Genomic DNA, 17,889 nt, shown 5'->3' on the forward strand with positions numbered 1-17,889 from the left:
CATCTATGATAGAAATATATATACTATGAGTAATACTATGAAATGCCTAGCGAGGTTCGTTTTTAAAACTTCGAATAACGTCCTTAAGTAGGTCCTCACATAAATGTCAAGACAAAACCACTCGATTTTTCGCTCAAGTTTCGCTACTCCAGTGTGTAGTGGGCACACTTTACCTTACAATCTCAATGACAAACAAGGGTTTCTGGAGTCGATCAAACACATCTGCCACTTACTATCACACTAACCTATTCCTAATTGAGCTAGAGGTCTTTATTAGGTGTTGCGGGGATTAGGAGATGGTTTAAGAAGGAAGGAAATGGATATTCAAAAGGACAAGTCTGAGATAATAGAGTCTTCATATTATGTAACTTAGAGAAAACCTTGTTATTTTCTTTTGCTTATATACTATGTTTCCATCCTTAGCCATATTTTTCTTTTTCTTTTCTTTGGCTTTTGACTCCATTTTATTCTATTTTTGGAGTTTTTATTTATTTATTTTTATTATTATTATTTTTTTCCTTGGATGGAACTTCTTTTCTTTTTCTGAAGCAACTAACTAATTTTTGTTTACACAGTTTTTTCTCTTCTTCTTTCTTCACTCATTCTATTCTCAGACTTATTCTAGATTGGGTAAGTTGAATTTTTTATTTTGTTTTGTTTTGTAACGGGGGTAAAGGAATTTTGGTTTATGGAAGGCTAAAGAAAGGCTCAGAGGGGCGACTAAGCGGAAAATAATTCATAGGTTTGAATTTTGGCTATATCGATCCAAAGAGGGCCTAAATTTCGCTTAGGATATGGCATAGTGATCAAGCAAGTGGACGTGTGATTTCTCGATCCGGATTTTACTTCTCCTTTGTGTCATTTCTCAAATGTTTTCTCATATATAAGGCTTTAGGCTATATTCTCACAGGATTTGTAGAATAAGTACTCTAGCCTAGATTTGAAAACTTTCTTGCTAACAATCATAGATACTCATATAATATATTTATAGATAGATGCAAAGATTATTACCTTCATATTAACCTAAGTTTCTAACAATTATTACGATGCAAAAGCTACATTGAGACTTCTAGATTGTTAAGAGCATAGAAAGAAAACAATACCAATATTCCTAAGTGTATAGCATAAACTTATTTATTTATATTTTTGAAATTTTTAACTTGAAAACAAATGCATATTATACATATCTATATCCTAACAGATGCCTTAATTACACATGTTTCTATGCCCACCCCCAAACAAGAAACATGCTTTGTCCTCAAAGTATTTAAATAGAGAGGGTAGGAAAAATACCATGGAAACGCGTGAAATTCTGGAACATCTGCAAAACAAGGTTATAACATACTAATATAGAAAAGAAAACTGACGCAACTCTATAAGAGTTCCATCCATTATGGGGTTAACAAGAAATAAATTGCTTGGGACATAGCGGACACTAAGCTGAAACTAAAAACTTACCTCCACTCCAGCGTTTACTCGTCATCCTCCTCTTCTATAAAGAAGTGAGGTTCTTTCGCGTCCTGCCATGCCATGATAATTTGTCATGCTTCACTCCATTTATCATCTATGATTGCTAACCTATTAAAGCATTTACTTGGTGGGATGGGGTGTAAGGTGCAACGATGAGGTTGTATCCTCCACCCTTGCCAAAGTCATTAGACGGAAAGATCGGATAATACAATTGGTTGGTCTCACAATTTCGACCCCCAACCTAATCCGTGAAAGCGGGCACAAAAATAGGGAAGAAACATAGCATAATACGACAAACTAAAACAGGCATAAGAAGATACTTATGCCTCATGCTATGGGCTCGTGCTAAACTAGACATCAAGGTTCTGGGAAGGTCATGGCACATACGTCCCGTGGCTAAAGCAAGGAAGACGCTGCAAGTGGCATCATTCACAGAAGAAAAAAAAAACGTCATTCCCCTAAAATGTTTAGCATGATCCAAAACATAACAGTTTCTATGTTCATGGACAGGCTACCAAGGGCGACGTTATATTCCCCTTGGTCCTCGATATGGAAAATGCTTGCCCCATAAGCCTCATGCAAAAAGTCATAAGTGTAGACATGCATATTATCTACCCAATAGCATCATGGGTCTTGTATTTCAGCGGGCATGGCAAGTCCAAGAACAAATGCTAGCAAGAACCATAAGCGGTTCCCAGCCTACGTGTGTGATCATCTCGCGAAACCAAACACCATAAGTAGTGCTTTGAAACAAATCTCGAAAAAATCTGTTCGGTATTATTGTAGGAGATGTCATCTCAAAACTACGCTCTGGAACAGCTGCAAATCACCCGGGAACAACCCGCAGAAAATTGGAAATTTCCTGGTCTATGGAAGTCGGTATGAGTCGCTCCACTTGGCGCAGAGTGCGCCTCGGTGTTTTGACTTCTGGTGTTTTGGGAAGTCGGCGCTCAACGAAGAATGAGTTTAGTGTAAAATTTCAGAAAATGGCTAGAGGCGAAGTGCGCGAGGTCTTGATTTGTGAAAATGGTGAAGAACAACGGGGAAACGTGGGAGTGAAAGGTGAGAGATGGAAGTTAGGTGTAGTGTAGGTTGTGAGTGTAGAATGAATGAAGTTTTTATAGGTTTTGAATTGTTAAAACGAATTGGTAGGTTGCCAAAAAGCTTTAAGGCAATTTCGAAAACAATAAAATTTCGAACCGAAAACGGAAACAACTCATATTCTTGATTCTATAACAACCCTAATATCTTTTATTTGGATTTAGACTAGTAACTTCTAAACTCTCTTAGATTTCATCCTACCACCACATCTAATCATAGGTATGCCAATTACGACAATATTCTCAACCTTCACTCCAAAACAAACTCTAAAATGGAGGATCTTCTACAAATCATGATAGAATAAATAATACCACCCCAAACAATTGGGAAGGTGGGATTAACAATAAAATCCATGCACAATTTGAAAAGAACAACATTATATTAAAATTGAAATTCAAACAACATTTAACTACCAAATTCAAAGTTAACTACGGAATTTAACAACGTAACATCCTATCTACTAAAAATAATAAAAAACAATATCAAAACAACAAACAAGGAGAAATCTAGCTACTCTTAAAGGGAGCGAGGTGGGGATAAAAATAGGAAGTTTAGTGATCAAGCATGGAAAAACCAAACACCCCACCCCCAAACAAATTTTTGAAAACAGGTTTGTAAAAATTTGTTTTAAAACGTGGGTCTTTTAAAGTCAGATTCCCTAGACTTAAAGTGATATATATGTATTTACATGCAGTTTCCCATATATCAATAATCTAAACAATTGTGGATCTTTCCATAAATAGTTAACATGGAATGCACCACCAAGTAGAATCAAGCTCCAAAACTTTCTACGACGCAACTTAGTTAATTGAATAAGAAGGTGTCCAAGTGAATGATCGTGAGTAAATGAATGGTTTTGGAAAATACTTGGAATGTGGATAAGTGTTAGAAGAAAAGGGTGGGAAGAATGATTGGATTTTATGAGGGATTAACTCAGGTGGATGGTGGTAGGGTGGTGCTCTAGGTAGTGCTTGAGGAGGTGGATCATCACAAGCTCTTAAAAACTCGTCGAATTCCTCATCTAGGTTGTTCGCATCCATATAATTATGGTATTCATCTCCATCTTTGAGGAATTCATCTATCTCGTCTATTGTGAGGTTTAGTCCATCTCTTCTATGGTCAGAAGGCAGGGTTGAAAATTCTTTCTCTAGTTCAGTTATGTTCAAAGAGTCAAAATTGTGATCTTTGTCTTCTTCCATAAGAGGGATATGTACTAGTGTAGGGACGACATCGTTGGAAGCACTAATGTGATATACAAAACTCTCAATAGACTTAACTTCACCTTCTATAGGAAAATCTAGTTGTTCATGCGGTGTTTTATCCCTATACCTAATATGAGGGGGAACATATTTGTTAACCATTGCTTTATCTTTTATCACTTTCCAACTAGGTTTCCATATTGGAACCTCTACAGGTGTAGGGTCTTTAATTTCTATGACAGTATTTGGTATGGTATCATTTATAGTTTGCGGGTGATCTTTAGGCATAGTCACTTGATTATCAACTACTCTCCCGAGCGAAGGGTAGTAGTGGCCTGTAGTAGTCCCCTTGGTTTTATATTACCATTACCTTTGAATACTTTTTATTTCGGCGGTGTTTGTTAACTTAGGATTAAGCTAATCGCTTGACTTGAAACTCTGCCGGTTTGGTTATTATTTTGGTTAGAAGACATGTCAATAACCTTTTGGCACAAAAAGACTGCATCATTTGCATCGTTTGTTTCATCATATTAGAGTTTTGATCATCTTTGATCTTTCATCAAGTTGGAGTTTTGTTGCATAATTTGATTTTGTTTCTCCAACAAGGTCACTACTACTTTGTCGTAGATGGTTGTATTGGAATTAAAGCTTGTTGGCGTTCATGTCTTGATGTTGATAGTTACGGGTTATGGGTACTAAACTTCTATTCTGGTCACCTAAGTTCCCTTGTCCTTGATGTTGAGTTAACTGGTTGAAGTGTGATGGTTGTGGTGGTGTTTGTGCATAGACAAGAGGACAATAGAAGTCGGAATGCTCAAGACTACAAATGAGACATTACAACGAAAGTAGAGTTAATATTCATGGACTGGAGTGGGTTGTTGTTGAACAGAGATGACATCTACCTTTTAGTGAGGGCATCGATAAGAGTTTTAAGCTTCGGGATCATGTTTAACCTCAAGAAGAAGAAGGAGATCGAGGGAGCGGGAGGAATCGTTTCCCCCAATTGTTGTATTTCTTAGATTGATCTTCTAAGAATTTATAAGCCTCCAAGGCTCCTTTACTAAGAAAACTACCCCCAGTCATGATATCTAGAACCTCCTTATGATAATGTGAAAGCCCCTTGAAGAAAGCACGAACAAGCGTGTCTTTCGCAAGATTATGATGCGGGCATTAAATGAGAAGATCAGTGAAATGATTCCAGGCCTCTGAAAAAGATTCATGAGGATTATAGTAGAAGAAATGAATCATGTGAAGCATTTCATCTGTCTTCAGTAGTGGGTAAAACTATTCCATGAACAATTGAACAAGTTGAGCCCATGAGTCCACAGAGTTTGGCATTTGGGCAGTTAACCAAGACACCGCCTTGTCGGCTAGGGTGAAAGGAAACACCCTAAGTTTAACTTGATCTGGACTTACGTTAGGATGATGGAATGTAGTGAGAACTTGGTCTATCCTACACATGTGCTGGTAAGGCTTCTCGTGGTCTAAACCATGAAAAACCGGTAACAAGTTAAATATATTAGGGGGGATTCAAAAATCCCCCACTAGGTCTGCAAGAACGATGCACGACTTAGGACCATCGTTTAGGGCTTTATAAAAATCAGAGAGAGGAGTCTCTTGTTCTTTAACCATTGATGCAAATGTAGTGTGTGAAATTCTAGATAGGCGTGTTGTATTTATTTCTACGAAAAACAAGCCTGATTATACTAGAATTAAAACTCCCTCGACGTAAGAAGAGGAGTGGAAGAAGGAGTACCTGAATGCCTCCTTGCTACGCGTTTGAATAACGTCTTGTATACGCGATCTCAGTGTATTTAACAAGTTAGAAACACTGAGTAACTTGAAGAAATAGAAATTTGAACTAACCTGTGAAAATTGGGTTGTTCACGCTGAATTTTCCTTCGAGGGCGCGGGTGCCCCCTCGTTTTGAAAGCAGTGCGCTCGGGTTCGAATGTCCAGTGTTTTGGGCGCGGGTGCGCTCCTTTTGGGCACGGGTCGCACCTCAGGGTTTTCAAATTTTAGGCCTTTTATCGTACTCTCAAAAAATTTGAAAGTTTTACAGTAATTTGCTAAGACGTCTATCAAGTATCCTGTAAAATTTCAGATCAATCGGAGCTATGAAAGTCCCTCTACTGCCCTGCAAAGTTTGCAAAACAGTTTTCGGACACAATACAAACAACCGAATGGTTAACCCATCAAAACAAAGCTAAAAATTTCCAAATTTTTACTGGAGACTCCTGACAGATCCTAATTATTCCTGTAAAATATTTAGAGGAATTGGAGTTCTACAACCTCTCCTTATTGGCTGGTGTTCCAGATATTAAGTGTTTACAATACTGCAGAAATACACTGGAAACACTCTACTATTTAGGAGGTCAAAACAAATAAAAAACTCGTCAAATTTTTACTACAAACTCCTGACTTAGGATAGATACTCCTGTAAAAATTATAGAATTTTTAGAACTCCCTAAGTAACCTTACTCGTCTGTTTTTCAAGAACATACGGTGTGAAAACTGAAATACAGCACTGTAAAGATCGTATTTTTTTCACAAGGTAAACCAACTTTGAAAAATCTGAAAATATTCCAGTAAATCAACAACACATTAAATATTATGTATGAAAATTTTCAGAATTTTCGAAAATTTAGAATTACCTTCACCGCAGTGTTTTTCTCTGTGAATCTGCAGCCCTATGCCTAAAAGCAATTGAAGCGGTTCCGAAAATTCAAGAAATAAGAATGAAAAATTAAAAGGGTGGGTGGGTAGAGAATGGGGGATTGCCCCTTGGATTCAAGCAATTGAATTCTTGTATTGAACGAGATTAAGATGGCAGCGGCGCCATTTGATAAAATTTATTTTACGTAATCTAACTATCTATGCGTAAACACAAATAATCAATTTACGTAAATACGTGTTTATATCAATATTCCTACTCTCAATAATGAAGTAATATGAGAGAGTCAGGATTCGTTCCACTCTTAAACCTCAAGACTTAAACAAATTCAACTAATCAAACCCAAAAGGAACAATGGTGAGAGTAATGATTTGATGTGAAATTTCTATACTACCATTCCCAACATAAGAACAATAATAAGAACAAGACATAATTAAATTAAACTGAAATTAAAACTAATTTAGAACTAAGACTGTGAATAACTAATTATGAATTTAAGACAACTAAATCCAAATAAGAATTTAAGCAATAATCTAAATTGAAATGAAGAACTAATACTTTATTCTAAAAACTACATATGATTCTAAACTAACTAATTAAAGGAATGTAAAAAACTAGATCTAGATCTAAAAACTAAGGTTTAATGGCTACTTTTCTTATCCTAACCTAATTTATTTTCTAACCTAACTATCTACCATTAACAAAGACTTAAGCTTTGGTTTTTATATGTTCAGATCCAAAAATCGTGCATGGGCTTGGATCCATGTTTCGGGCCAGAGAATCAGGCCCAAAACCCAATACTTTCAGTCCAAAAAGGCCTCTTCAGCTGCAGTTGACTTCGATAGACTTTTCGTCAACTTCTGCTCCTCTAATTGGGCCAAGGCTTGGACCATTGGAAATCTCTTTCCGAGCCGGTCGTTTTGACGTAAGGTAGGCCCAATTCTGAGGTCTGAGTCCAAAGATATGGTCTTCGGAAGTTCTGTAGACTTTGTGCACTATTTTTGCCCGCGTGGACTTTGACTTTTCATCTTTTGACCGGGCTTTACAGAGGCTTTGTCTTCTTGAAAATTGGCCTTTAATCACAAAACTCCTTAGCAACCAACCTTTGCTCCTTTATCTCGCTAAAGTGGCACATTTCTGCACATAATGGACTTTGAAGCTTGAAATGCATAAAAACACGTAATCAGTATTAACTCTTACTTATTATTCATATAATTGGTCTAAAAGTACGATTGTTAAGGGGTTAAAACTACAGTTTTGGGCTCTTATCATGTCACCCTAAGAGTGTCACTATAAAAACTTAGCTCTTAAGTTAGGGTAAGGAAAGGGGATGGTTTTGGTTGTTGTTGATGGCTGCTTTTCATGAAGATGAAGATGCCTACGTATCCAATCTGTGCAGTGTATTGGAAATGGTAGTGAAGGTTGAGTTAGTAACTCAGATTAGGATTAATAACCAGACTGGAATCAAGCCCACACGTAGTTCTTGGGAGTAGCTTTTATAGGCATTGGAAGTGTGCATCGGATGCGACACGTGTACTGATTAGTACAGATGTGCGGTCGAGATGAATGACATGCTTTCACAAAGGGCACATGGGTAGTAGCCATAGGTGTTCATGCTTGTCTGAGCTGGTATAGGGTGTAATGATGGTGAGTGCTCCGTAATGATGGTGATTGACTGTAATAGTTCATGTATTATGGCGAGAAAGAGGCTTAAGGATAATGGTAGTAATGATGACAGTGGTAGGTGATGACATCACGAGGTGGAGCTGAGTGTCGAGTCGCTAGTGTTGATATATATGCGAGTCTTTGAGTATGGCGAGTGCCTGGAGTCGAGTGTGGCGAGTTATCCTTATGTCTGGGGTCGGGCTGTGCTGAAAGAGTCGTTGTATGTGGGCCTTGTGCACATCACGTGTTTGGTGGGATATCATTTACAAAGCTCTCTCTCGTTAGCACGTCATTGGAAAGGGCGTGTTGACGAGAAATCCGAAAATTTGAAGGCACATGATGTGACGGTTACTTGGAGTAATGGTGATCGGCTGGCGTAATAACTACTACGGTTATGATTGCTTTTCGTTTGAAAAGACGGTTGTGGAGCTCAAGGTGTGTACGTGGCGAGCAAAACGTTGGTTAGGTGTTGCATGCGCAGTAATAATGGAGGGTTGTTGGATAGATGGTGTGTAAGGCATTGATTTGGATGATGATATGAAAAATTGGCGCTCAAAAGCGGTTAAGTGAAAAGTCGCGTTTTGTGGAGCGTTGATGAGACGATTGCGATTTTGGCATCGGACGGTTGGGTATTTTTTGGGTGTAGTATATAAGCGAAGAGAGTTGGTAAAAAAAAGGCTTTGTTTCTATCTGTTGGAAGTTGAAGAGGGCTCTCAGAATATTTGCGATAAGATTATGCTGAACGTTATCGGTGGAAGGTTGCTGGCATCACAATCTGTGAAGGACGAGGTACGTTTTTCTTTATGCATCTGATATTTTTCTTCAAGTTTTGTTTCTTTACTTCTGTTAGGGAGGGAAGGTTAGAGTTTGTGACCTATGGTAAAGGAAGGGTTCTTTTGGTTGTAATTGTATGTAGGGATTGTTAGGATGGTAGATATAAATGCTTGGATTTTTGGGTGTGATGTAAATAGTGATAGTGATAGTTTTAATGACACTTATGTAGGAGAAGAAAAGTCTGTAAGTGGTGAAGAAAGTGTTTGGTCAAAAGAGGTGTTGCTTTTGGTAAAGTTTGGAGGGAGCAGGGGTGTTAAGGAAATCTTGGATATGGACGTCAAATCGGGAGGAAGGTAGTGGGAGTAGTGATGAAGGAACTGAGTCTTGTAGTCAATCGAGTGGGAAAGAGGGGGAAGGTACTTCATTGGCTGGGAGGGTATACATCGTGGTTCAAGTAGTGTGGAGTCACTGGAGCGAGTGGCAAGGGACATTATGGGAGCGAGTCATTAAAGTTTAGAGTGATTGCTGATTTGTGGGGGATTCGCATGCGTGCAGAATTCTTGAATACGAGTTGCTAATGCAGACTGTTGTGGTAAGTTGATAAGTGCTCAAAAAGTGCTATTTAACCCTCGATTATGCCTCTTGTTTAGCCATCTTAGTGGACTAATAGTGTTTGTAAGTTATGTTTTAAGATTCTACAGGTGAAAAAGAGAGTTTTGTAGAATATTAGAGAAAAAGGGGTAAAACGGAGCAATTCGGAGCATTAAGGATCACATGGGAGGCCCGTGGACAATCATGGAGAAGGCCAAGGAATTGGAGCTATTAAAGATGCGACTTGGACCTATTTTAAAGCCTATTTGAAAGCCCAAGGCCAAAGGATTCGTTGCTTGGACCAAAGCCCGTAAAAGTGGATAGAAGGATAAAACAGAAGAGACAAAATAGGTTTATGAGTCTGGGACGCATGGATCGAGCGTCTAGATGCATTGATCGCGTCTGAGACGCATGAATAGTGGGTCATGACGCATAGATCGACACTGTAGCCAATTTCTTCTCAGTTTTGGAGACGAAGTTGGACTCTGAAAGAAGTCTATTTGTATTAGAAAACAAATGATGGTTTGGAATGCTTCTAGAGCTCATTGTAACCTCTATAAATAGAGGACCTAAGTGCCTCATGTAATTGGCCAATTCACTTATACTCTGGTCTCCAGAACTTGAGACAGAGAGAGATTAATAATAAAAGATCGGTTTTAACTAGCTGAGTCTTAATAAATTAGTCTTTCTAGTCTTATGTTCTTCGACTATTCTTTTTCTCGTTCTTCGTGTTCTTCCTTCTTTATGGAAGGCTAATCTTCTCCTTCAAGGGAGAAGATGAAGCCGGTGCTTAAGGTTTAATGATTCTTCTGGTTCATGGTGTTCTTCAATCAGGTTAGTTCTTTATGTTTTTAGTTATTAGTTCTATTGCCCAGACCAGAGGATGGAAGTATAGATTAAGGTTTTTATTTATTGCAATCGAATATCATGCTAGTTTAGGGTTTTATTTATTGCAATTGAATATTTGCTAGTGACATGCTTTTATTTATTGCAATTGAATATAATGCTAGAATAGGGTTTTATTTATTGTAATTGAATGTTATACTATTATTCTCTATTTTTCTTCTAGTTGTGTAGTATTTTAGAGTAAGGGAAGTATTTCTTCTCGTTCTTCGTGTTCTTCCTTCTTTATGGAAGGCTAATCTTCTCCTTCAAGGGAGAAGATGAAGCCGGTGCTGAAGGTTTAATGATTCTTCTGGTTCATGGTGTTCTTCAATCGGGTTAGTTCTTTATGTTTTAGTTATTAGTTCCATTGCCCGGGGCCGGAGGATGGAAGTATAGATTAAGGTTTTTATTTATTGCAATCGAATATCATGCTAGTTTAGGGTTTTATTTATTGCAATTGAATATTTGCTAGTGACATGCTTTTATTTATTGCAATTGAATATAATGCTAGAATAGGGTTTTATTTATTGTAATTGAATGTTATACTATTATTCTCTATTTTTCTTCTAGTTGTGTAGTATTTTAGAGTAAGGGAAGTATTCCTTGTGTTTGCCTTAGATGGTGATTCATTGAATAGCTGCCCAAGCTCACATAAAAGGAAAGAAGATACTAGTAACATGAACATAGGAACAACCTTAAGTAGAGTTATTCGTTAACGATGTTTCGTCCAAGAGGGCATCGGCACACGTTCGATTGCCTAATTGTAGTCTATTTGTGAGAACAACCATGAAGCAAAAGGTCATTGAATCAAAAGTATTGGTGGATCTAATTTTCTTTCTTATAAATTCTCTCTCTTATAAATTCTCAATAGTTTAGTTTAATTTAGTTTAGTTTAGTTTAGTTTAGTATTAGAATCTAAAATCTCTACAGTTATAGTTTTTAATCCCTTAAACCCCTTTCCAGTCCTGTCCTTCATATAAACATACACTTAAAAGTGGAACGATACCCTACTCATCCTTTACTTATTGAAGGATAATTAGGTTTTGATACGCTTCTGTTTTGTTCAACGACCATACACCATCTACATACACAAAAAGAGGCGAGGTTAAATGGCGCCGCTGCCGGGGATATAATTAATTGTAACCCTGGAAAGAGGTCAAATGGCACCGCTGCCGTTTTAAGTTGTTTATGTTTAACATTTTGTTTCAAGATTAGAATTTTGGATCTTGAGATAATTTTAGCCGCATCATCTATCCTTTTGAAAAAGAGAGAAGCTTGAAGGACATCTCGAAGACAAGATCTACCATTCATGTTAGTCGAATCTTCATTCTTTTTATTTCATTCTTAGTATAGTTGCATCGTAGTTTAGTTTTATTGCTTTCTAGTATAATTGAATTTAAGACCTTTTCAACAATTGAAGTTGTAAGTCAACACAGTGAAACATCAAACTCTAGTGTTTCTTGTCTGAATCTTGACAAATGGACTATCGTCTGTGGGCAGTGGTACTTAAGCAATCCAAGTGATTCACCATAACCCTAGAAGAGACAACTTTAGACAACGGGCAAGATACTAGCTGCAAAGCCCAACCCAGTTGAAAGAAAGTAGTTTTGTATATTAGTATAATTTAGAATAGTTGCATATTAGTTTAATTGCATTCAAGCATAGTAGGATAGTTTTCATCATCTTCGCATAGCAAGAATACTAGACAGGATTGATACAATGGCCGCAAGCAATGATGGAGGTGTTGTGGACACCAATAATCCTGAAGCTATCCCACCCATGCAAGTACAGCAGAGGAAGAAGCTGAGCAATTTCTATTCGCCAATCATTGGAGACCCACCAAGCAGTATTGTTTTTCCAGAGACAGAAGCTAACCAGTTTGAACTTAGAGCATCAGTAATCTCTATACTACCAAAGTTCAATGGTTTAGACAATGTTCAGCCATATGTTCACATGAACAAATTTATATTAGTCCTCAGAACTTTCAAGAACCAGAATGTCAAAGATGAGAGTATCAAGTTGATTCTTTTTCCGCTCTCACTCGAAGGTAAAGCCTCTGAATGGTTAACTGCACAGGCGATCAATTCAATAGACAACTGGGAGAAATTGAGAACAAAGTTTATGAACAAGTTCTACCCACCCCAGAAGACAGATGCCATGCAGCAAGCTATCAGCAATTTCAAAGGAAAAGTTACTAAAGAATATCATCAAAGTTGGGAGAAATTCAATAATCTGCTAGTCTCATGTCCACATCATGGATATGATAAGAGCACACTTGCTCATTTTTTCTATCGAGGACTCGCGATGATGAACAAGCAGATGATACAGTCAATGCACAAAGGCAAGTTTACATCGATGGATGGAGAGGAAGCTTACAACTTTCTCGAGAATTTAATCAAGAAGAAACACAACAATGGACTAGTAGCAACGAGGATGTCGCTAGCATGGAGGGGGAGCCAAAGCAATTTGGTTACCAAGCACATGAACAAGCAGATCAAGAACTGAAGTCAACATTGGCCAGCCTGGCCACCAGCATTGAAACTTTGAGTAAGAAATTCAATCAGTTCTCCATGAATCCCTCCAAGATCAACAAGTCTCAAGCTAAATCTCTCCCAGTCATGCAAGCTAGCCAATACTGTGAAGTCTGTTCGAACACTTCTCATGCAACTCTAGAATGTCCTGGTTACTATCAACATGCATCAGTTGGAGAGTACAATGTGAACTCATTTCAAAGGCCCAACCAAGGTGGTAATAACTTTCAAGGCAATTATTGGAGATAGAACACTAGACCCCCAGGTTCTCAAGATCAAAGTTATATTCCACAGACAAGTCAAGCTTCACAGTTGGTTCCTCAACAACAATTATACTCTCAGCAGAATTCCAATACAAGTGGAGAGTTAGTGCCTGATCCTAGGAGAAATTATGCCGCGACCGCCAACTGGAGAATGCAATTACTTTTCTATCACGAGAAAAATCAGAAGTTTGAAAGTGCTCTAGAGCTTCTTGCGATCTCACTCAATCTCCGGCAATCTCGGGCAAGTCAATGTTCTAGAATGGAGTCTCTAGAGGCTAAGGTCGACCAACTCACTACTGCTTTGTTTGTAAAGACACAAGCCACTCAACCTAGCTTATTGGAACCAATATCGAGGAGTGAAGATGTATGCCACATTGGGACAACTTCTAATACTGATCACCTCCATGATCAGGTTAGCTCAGTTACTACTCGGATCGGATTGAAGATAGACAACAAGGTTGACTTACCTTCTCATGATGACATTGCTACAGAGCAATCGGTCAAGATTTCAAATGAAGTTCAAAAGGAAGTGGGGGAAACCTTTCCACTCCTATTTGTCAAGATGACCAAGACATGATATGCAAGAATGCCAAAGAGAAACAAGAGCAGACACATGCTGATGTGTTTGTACCAAAGGCACCTTTTCCTATGTTTTTTGCTCAAAGCAAAAAGGACAAGCAATTTTTAGAGATGAAGGAGGCATTTGAGAAAGATAACATCAATATCCCCTTTCTCAAAGTAATCAAGCAGTTGCCATCATATGCCAAATTCTTGAAGGATGCATGCAACATAAAGAGAAGTACTCATGTTCCAAAGCGAGCGTTTCTAGCTGGACAAACAACATCTATTATCCATTAGCAAGCTCCAGTCAAGCTCAAAGATCCAGGAAGTCCTACAATATCATGCAAGATAGGAGAAAAATTCATGGGTAATGCTCTTTTAGACCTTGGTGCTAGTGTTAATCTCTTGCCATATCATGTGTACCAAGCATTGGGCCTAGAGAACCTAAAGCCTACACAAGTCAAATTGAAGTTAGCTGACCGCTCTACCAAGATTCCCAGAGGCATAGTTGAGGATGTTCTTGTTCAAGTAGCCAATTTCTACTATCCAGTGGATTTCATTGTGATAGACACCCAGGAAGCCTTTGATAAAATACCAATTATTCTAGGCCGACCTTTCCTCGCTACCGCAAAAGCTTTGATAAATTGTCACAACAGTGAAATGAAGATCAACTTTGGTAAGATGTCCATGGACATAAATATCTTTCACATGTTGCATAAGGATTGTGATGACGCTGAAGGTGGAGAGGTGTACTTCCTTGATAGCATGATACAAGAATCCTTCCCATTCGAAGATACAATTGAGACTGCTCAATCTACAGAAAACTGTGATGAACCTGAGAACCCCACCACAGAGGTGTTGCTAGCCATGTTCTTGGAATCTTTGCAAAAAATTCAAGATTTAAGTGAGCAGAATGGAAAATTGACAGAGAGAGTATCATATCTTGAGAAGATGAACTCTACATTTTAGGATGAACAACAGACTTTTGCCTAGAAAAATCAGTTACTAGAGAATCAGCTTAAAGAAGTTTTGGAAAAACAACAGAATCTAGAAACTGAAATGAGTCTTCTAAAGCAGAAAGTGGACCATATTGATAAGAAGAATTGCACTGCTGAAACTTCTTCTACACCATCATTATTTGAACGAGAGAAGTATGTGAACCAGTCTACTGCCCACCTTAAGCGCAGTCAGCCAGACATCCATTATCATCATTGTGGTGGTAAAGGGCACATCATATATTATTGTCCTGTTAGAAAGAAAGATTTTCGTCAATCTTCTACACAGAGGAACCACAAGGCTTATCACACAATCATCAGACCTAAAATAGTTCAAGGTAGAGAAACAACTTCACCAGCAATCTTTCCGGCATATCAAGGAGTATTTTTGACAACCCACAAGGTGAGACCTCCTCGTCCTCCAAACATTCGTCAGATTTGGGTAAGAAAATCTGATCTCCTCACTCTAAATTGATAATGCATGATATATAGTCTTAGGGATCTGACATAAAAAGACCTAAAAAAAAAAAAATCTTGGTAAAAGGAAATGTTCTTATTTTTGGGATTAATTTTGATATTCAGCATCAATGGTAATATCTTCCCTTTTTCTCATTCATTTCATTTACTTAATTTCTATACATTGAGGACAATGTATATGTTAAGTTGGGGGAGGGTGTACTTGAGAAGTACTTGAGAAATGAATTTCGAAAATTAGTTTTCAAAAACAAAAATATTTTTGTTTCTCTATCAGTAGCATGAGAAAAATGAATTTTAATGATGAGTCTAGGATATATATTCTATAATGCTTAGTATTGAGTTTAATAGATAGTTGATATTATTGATTTCATTACCACTTAGACTATTTATTATGCTCGGACATAGTTCTTGTTGATAGAATTCTTTATCAAGGCACCACCACCATAATACTTGATCAGTTTTGTGTACTTTTGCTAGAAGAGAGATTTAAACCCCTAGTAAACTGGAAGTAGAATTTTTAGACTTAGCTCGTGAGACTTGAGCTTTATACCCATTCTTTGGAGAGTTTTAATGAAAAATCCGAGTCTTAGTGACTCAACATCTTTCAGTTCTTTATGTCATTGTAATATAGTCTCATTATTTGTTGATTTGGTTAATCACGAAGTGACATCAACTGGGGATATAGCCATTAGGTCTTGTAGTCTATTCGAAACAAAGTATCATACTGATAAGTCAAGTAGTGAACCCATTCAGCCTTTATCCCACCTAGTAGGACCATCATGTTACCCTTTTGAGCCTTACAATAAGCCATTTTCTTTCATAAAACCCTTTACCCTTTACCCAACTCCAGACAAGGAGTATAGCCAAAATATTTATCAGCCATACCCATATGTTTCTGAGAATACGAGGGGCACAAAGAGGAAGAAATAGCACAAAAGGAAGATTACAAGGAAATATCAGAGAGATACAATGAAGACCATCATTACGTTTCTAAGTGAAAGAAGCTAGTGGAAAACAAGCATATCAATTACTAATCAAGGATATACCACTGAGCTAAAAAAAAAAAAAAAAAGAGCGAACGAATGGATGGAAAGGCTAAGGCAAAGGAAGAATTTTTTCTCGCAAATACAGAATTTGAAGAAATCTTCCAAAGAATGAAGTAAAACCCTTAGTGTTTTTCAGAAACAACCTTAGAATCCTTTTTTTACCTTTCCTTCATAAACCAATACCCAAGCCAAGTTACAACCCATGACTTATCATTACAGTATGGTACGAAGTCTAGAATAGGTGAGAGGATGCTAAAGTAAAGGACCCGACACTTCATATGTGATTGACATTTTTTCCATGAGACTAATTTCATCCAGAAGTCCGTTTTTCAAGGTAGTATGTGGGATGTTCGTATTCATTTTTTCCCCCCCACATATATGAGGTAAAATAGTAGACCATCTTCTGAGAGAATCTTTTCTGAGAGTATGACCGGTGAGGATTGAAAGTCGAGATTATCTACCTATGGTAAACTAGGGATTTCGTTTCTTGGATAGGAGAGTGATAAGAGCCCAAAACTGTAGTTTTAACCCTGTAACAGTCATACTTTTAGACCAATTATGTGAGTAATAATTAAGAGTTAACACTAATTACATGTTTTTATGCATTTCAGGCTTCAAAGTCCATTATGTGCAGAAATGTGTCACTTTAGCGAGATAAAGGAGCAAAGGTCGGTTACTAAGGAGTTCCGTGATTAAAGGCCAAGATTTAAGAAGACAAAGCCTTTCTAAAGCCCGGTCAAAAGCTGAAAAGTCGACCTTGGTAAAACAAAGACACAAAGTCGTGAGAACTTCCGAAGGTCGTAACTTTGGACTCAGACCTTGGAATGGAGCCTACCTTATGTCAAAACGACCGGCTCGGAAAGAGCTTTCCAATGGTCTAAGCCTTGATCCAATCAGAGGAGCATAAGTGGACGAAAAGTCTGTTGAAGCCAACTGTAGCTGAAGAGGCCTTTTTGGACTGAAAGAATTGGGTTTTGGGCCTGATTCTCTGGCCCAAAACATAGATCCAAGCCCATGCACGATTTTTGGATCTGAACATATAAAAACCAAAGCTTAGCTCTTTGTTAATGGTAGCTAGTTAGACCTAAAACAATAGATAATTCTAGATCTAGTTTTCATTAATTAAATTAAGTTTAGTTTAAATTCAATTCTTGTTTTAGATTAAACTCTTAGAATCATTGTTCTTAATTAGTTTGATAAATAAAATAGTTAGTTTGTCAATTTCGATTCTTGTCATTTACAATTGTTTAGATCTAAATTCCCTTATTACGTAGATAGTTAGACCTAGATTAGTTAGCCTCCATTAATTAGTTTTTAGAACTTAGTTTGAGAATTTCAATTAGTTAATTAATTAGCTTTTCATATCTTGTTTTAGATCTAGTTTCATATTTAATTAATTACTTTAGAACAAGTAGATTATTAATTTAGTATTTGAATCATTGTTTTACTATTCATTAGATTAATAAAATAGCGTTCTTGGTAATCTATTTTCATTTTCTATTTACTTATTTAGTTCAATTCTTAGATTCAATTATTTGTCATTATTAGTTTAATTCAATTATTGCATGAGTAGGTTCCATTTGAGTTTAAATAAGCAAAGTTTCAATCTTTATATCATGTCTTGTTTAGATTCCATTGGGAATGATTGCGTAATGAT

This window comes from Coptis chinensis, chromosome 3, assembly GCF_015680905.1.
Source record: "Coptis chinensis isolate HL-2020 chromosome 3, ASM1568090v1, whole genome shotgun sequence".
NCBI lineage: Eukaryota > Viridiplantae > Streptophyta > Magnoliopsida > Ranunculales > Ranunculaceae > Coptis > Coptis chinensis.